We start from the raw sequence: 5,348 nt of genomic DNA, 5'->3' as shown, positions 1-5,348 counted from the left end.
GACTTTGGTGTTTTTATTTTAAATAAGATTTGTAATCTGCAGTTTCATTCATTGTCAGTCAGACACAGAATTGTGGTTGTATTTCCTAAGCTATCCAGCTGTAGAATGTTACCTGAAATGGTGGGAAACATCTGTACATTCATTATGTCTTCCATATGGAACACTGAAGTCCCCAAAAGTATACCAGACACCACTGTTACCTTTTGAGCTTAAAATCAGTTTAACTATGGACTCAGATTTATTCAGGAACCTGGTCTGATTTCTAAGAAGTAAGGACACAAAATGGACAGGAGTGTGGGAAGGAACAGGGTTAACAGTGATGATGGTCCCTTCACCTAAATAAAAAGATAATTTGCTACTGAATTCAACTTAGCAGATGAAATTTGTTTTGAAGAGTAAAATGTAATGGGTTTATGCAAAATACATTAAGAATTTAAATTCACTAAGAAATCCTTTTGTGTCCCAGAATTTTCATCTGAGACACAGAGATCTTCCATCTACTCATTCACTCTCCAAATGTCCGCAACAGCTGAAGCCAATACCTTGAAACTTAATCTAGGTCTCCCACATGGTGTCAGAAACCAGAAGGCTTAAGTCATTGTTATTTGCTACCTCCCATGGTACACATTTGCAGGAAGCTGGAATTGAAAGCAAAACTGGGACTTGAACCCAGGTACTTTGATATAGGATGCAGGCATCTCAGGTGGCATCTTTTTTTTTTTTTTTTTTTTTTTTTTTGACAGGCAGAGTTAGAGAGAGACGGAGAAAGGTCTTCCTTCTGTTGGTTCAGTCCCCTAATGGCCACAGTGGCCGGCACTGTGCCGATCCGAAGCCAGGAGCCGGGTGCTTCCTCCCAGTCTCCCATGTGGGTGCAGGGACCCAAGCACTTGGGCCATCCTCCACTGCCTTCCCGGGCCACAGCAACCGGGACTAGTACCCAGGGTACCGGCACCGCAGGAGGAGGATTAGCCAAGTGAACCACAGCGCCGGCCAGTGGCATCTTAACCACTGTGCCAAACATCTGCCTTCCCAAAAATCATTTCTGAAATTAGTCCTATAACTACTGTGCTGTTACTTGCTGTGGCACAGAGGTAGGGTTTAAAACAGCCCTCAGGACTGTTAATATACAGTGTTCTTGAGGACTGACTTTAAGATAATGAGCATTCTAAATCAAGGCAGGTAGCTTTGCACTAAGGTGATTCCAAAGCCCAAAAGACCAGTATACAATCAACTGCTCAGGAACATGGTTTAAAACAAAACAAAACAAAACAAAACAAAAAACCAACAGCTTCCCTAACCTCAAGCAGCTTGTCTCCACCTTGTGAAGTATGGCTAGCACTCCTGAAACAATTAGAATGGTGTAGCTTAGTACACTGTTTAATATTGTGTTAGTTTAGGAATCACTCAACATCCTTTTTTTTTTTTTTTTTTTTTTTGGACAGGCAGAGTTAGAGAGAGGTCTCCCTTTTCCGTTGGTTCACCCCCCAAATGGCCTATACGGCCAGCGCACTGCACCGATCCAAAGCTAGGAGCCAGATGCCCCCTCCTGGTCTCCCATGCCATGTGGGTGCAGGGCCCAAGCACTTGGGCCATCCTCCACTCCACTGCCTTCCCGGGCCACAGCAGAGAGCTGGACTGGAAGAGGAGCAACCGGGATAGAAGCAGCGCCCCAACTGGGACTAGAACCCAGAGTGCCAGCGCCGTAGGTGGAGGATTAGCCTAGTGAGCCGCGGCACTGGCCTCAACATCCATTTTTAAATCTGTTAGATTTTTTGTAAAGTTCACTTGTAACCCACTGACAGCCTGCAGACCAGGCTGAGGCTCCCTGTGGAAAGAATACCTGCTGCTAGCTTACCCTTACCTCACTATCTTCTCTGCTCCCCAAACACACACTGCCTACCAGGTAAGCATTGCCACCCTGAGATGAAGTTCTTAATCTGGAATCCATGAACTCCTGACAGGGTATGCAACTTAAATGTACAGGTTTTCCTCTGTTCATAAGATTCTGTTAGTTACCCTGTGGGATCTGTGTTTAAAATGGTAAGGGGCGAGGGAGTGGGCATCTGGTGCAGTGATGAGGACACTGCTTGGGATGCCTGCATCTCATGTGAGGGTTCCTGGGTTAGAGACATCTAGCTTCCCCTCTTAAAGATAGCTCATATTGCTATAGTAACAGTTGTCACATAGAACCAATGCTGATACATTATTAGCAGAAGTCCATACTTTCTTCATGTTTCTTATTCTTAGTCGTCTTCCATCCCAGGTTCCCATCCAGTATATCATTACATTTAGTGGTTAGGTATTCTTAGGCAATTCTGATTTATGAGTTTCAGACCTCCTTGTTTGTGATGACACTGATAATCTTGAGGATCACTGGTCAGGTACTTCACAGACTAAACATGTTTCTTGAGGGCAGAGATTGTGTCTTACTCATCTCACACCCCTTTGTATGAACAGGGAGCCACAAGCTCTTGGAACTTCAGATAAATAAAAATTAACACAGTCCAAAAATGAGCTGTGGCTATTAAACAAATGCAGTCTTGGGCTGATTTAGAAACATATTCTGAGCACAAGAAGGCACAGTCCCATCAGATTCAGTACTAATCATAATATATCTGGAAAATCTTGTGTGCACAGTTTCAATTAGAGTAGTGATAAACCCAAGTATGGCCACAAGCTGGTGATGCATCCAGAAATCACTGTGTGTGGGAAACAACTGAAAGAACTGGTGGTGCCAGCGCTGTGGCATAGCGAGTAAAGCCACCGCCTGCAATGCCGGCATCCCATATGGGCACCAGTTCAAGTCTCAGCTGCTCCACTTCCGATCCAGCTCTCTGCTATGGCCTGAGAAAGCAGTAGAAGATGGCCCAAATTCTTGGACCCTTGCACCCGCATGGGAAACCTGGAGGAAGCTCCTGGCTTCCAATCGTGCAGCTCTGGCTGTTGCGGCCATATGGAGAGTAAACCAGATGGAAGACTCACTCTCTCTCTATCTCTCGCTCGCCCTCTCTGCCTCTCTGTAACTCTACCTTTCAAATAAATACATAAATCTTTAAAAAAAAAATAAAGGTGAGGTTTTCATCTGGAGGAGATTAAAAGAAGGTGAAACACCTATTTTCCCAAATATGCAAAGATGTCATAAACTACTTCAAAGGGCAGAATTAGGTCTATGGTCAAATATTTTTCACAAGGCTGGCGCTATGGTGCAGCAGCAGGTTAAAGCCCTAGCCTGCTGCACCAGCATCCAATATGGGCACCTGTTCAAGTCCTGGCTGCTCCACTTCTGATCCAGCTCCCTGCTAATGTGCCTGGGAAAGCAGCAGAAGATGACTCAAATCCTTGGGTCCACTAAAGTCTCCACCATGTGGGAGACAAGGGCCCAAAGCTCCTGGCTCCTGTCTTCGGATTGGCTTAGCTCCAGCTATTGCAGCCATTTGGAGAGTGAACCAGCAGATGGAAAACCTCTCTGTGTCTCTCTACCTCTACCTCTCTGTGTAACTCTTTCAAATAAAGAATTAAAGAAAAAAAAATTTCACATTCAATGAATGAATATAAGCCAGAATGTTAAGCCAGAGTAATGCTTTGAGCATTCTGGAGTTCCTGTCACCATAGGCCCCTGACTTAGACCAGAAATGGGATGGAAATGATCACTGGATGTGGTGTAAATCAGAGGGGATGACTTCTAAGGTATCTTCCAATTCCCAAGAGTTTCTGTGACACTAAAGGGTTTCTGGAGAGTTCTTTTTCTTTTTTGTTAAAAAAAAAAAAATCTTATTCCTTCCTTCTGCTTTCTTTCAGTTTAGTTTGGTTGTTTGTACGATTTATTTATTTATTTAATTGAAAGGCAGATTTACAGAAAACAGGCAGATCTTCCACCTGCTGGTTTATATTCCAGATGGCTGCAACAGCTAGCCAGGGTGGGGCCAAGCTGAAGCCAGGAACCCTGAATTCCCTTTGGATGTCCTACGAGGGAGACAAGAGTCCAAGCACTTGAGTCATCTTCCACTGCTTTCCCAGGCACATTAGCAGGGAGCTGGACTGGACTTCACAAACAGCATGCCACGACGCCTGGCCCCTCTTGTTAGGCTTCAAGGCTCTGTGACTTTAGCTGGGTGTAGAAGGGAAAAGCTTTGGCTGGACCAGAGCAGTCTGCAGGTGGGTGCCATCACCTCCAGTGACAGCACAAAGCAGCCTGCACCAGCCTGGCTGAAGGCTTTCCCTCCTACGCTCAGCTTGACTGCTGGACAGTGAGGACAAACTCACTGAGACTTTGTGGAGGAAACAAGATTGAGTGATCGAGATGAATTTGGGTTATGGAGTTTTGAAAGCCAGAAGAGAATACAGACTTCGTGGAGGTCAGAGAGATCTCTGAGGATTTATGATATCATACAGGTGAGTTTAGGAATGATCCAACAGTGTGCAAGGTGAGTTAGTGAGAGGATACGGGAGCCAGGAAGCTTTCTGAAATAATGACAAATGAGGTAATGGAGGAATATGGATATTTCATAGTATAAAAGTAAGCACCAAGATAATAGAGCTGATAAAACTGGGTGATAGAATAAAGGGAAGGAAATATACTAATTATAGTGTTACTTATAAAAATAAATAACAGGAGTTAGTGTTGTGGCACAGCTGGTTAAGCCACACCCTATGACATTGGCATCCCATTTGAACACTACTTCAAGTCCCTGACTGTTATGACCATTTGGAGAATGAACCAGCAGATGGAAGATCTCTTTCTCTCATCTCTCCCTCTCTCTGTAACTCTTTCAGATAAGTAAACCTCTTTTTCAAAAGTGAATTAAAAATATAACACTAAATAGAAAACCAAGGATATTATGTAATCAGGTATTACAAAGGCAATGATAGGAACAAAAATACAAATCTTCCTAATTATAAAATGAACTACATGCACAAAAAACCTGGGAAAAGCAGAAGATGGCCCAAGTACCTGGGTCCCTGCCACCCATGTGGTAAACCCGCATGAAACACCTCACTCCTGGCTTTGGCCTGACCCAGCCCTGACCGTTTCGGGCATCTGAGGAGTGAACAAGCAGATGGAAGATCTGTCTGTCTCTTTCTCTAACTCTTTCAAATAAATAAATAAATCTTTTCCTTTTAAAATGACAGATAGGAGACTAATTCTCTCAGTCCATTGCAGAGCAGTACTTTAAAAATGCAGATATAAAATGTTAACAATATATTATGGTAGATGTGATTATATATATTGAGAAATTCTGAGAAGGGTCATAGTGATCTGGCACAAAAAAATAAAAAGACACTGACAGGTTTAAAGCCATCCTATCACTGCCAGCTGCAAAACTCTCATACTTCAGAACAGTCCTCAT

At 43.6% G+C, this 5,348-nt stretch overlaps 1 long non-coding RNA gene across 3 annotated transcripts in view; it reads right to left on the bottom strand.

Annotated features, from left to right (window-relative positions):
- The window catches only part of LOC138845328 (uncharacterized), a 44,520-nt gene that overhangs the window by 18,997 nt on the left and 20,175 nt on the right, over positions 1–5,348 (bottom strand). The gene's annotated exons all lie outside the window — the stretch shown is intronic.

The sequence above is a fragment of the Oryctolagus cuniculus genome, chromosome 15, assembly GCF_051225735.1.
Source record: "Oryctolagus cuniculus isolate XC-2025 breed Fujian yellow rabbit chromosome 15, ASM5122573v1, whole genome shotgun sequence".
NCBI classification, from domain to species: domain Eukaryota; kingdom Metazoa; phylum Chordata; class Mammalia; order Lagomorpha; family Leporidae; genus Oryctolagus; species Oryctolagus cuniculus.
The sequence above is the reverse complement of the archived record's forward strand: the minus strand, read 5'-3'. Positions and strand labels throughout refer to the sequence as shown.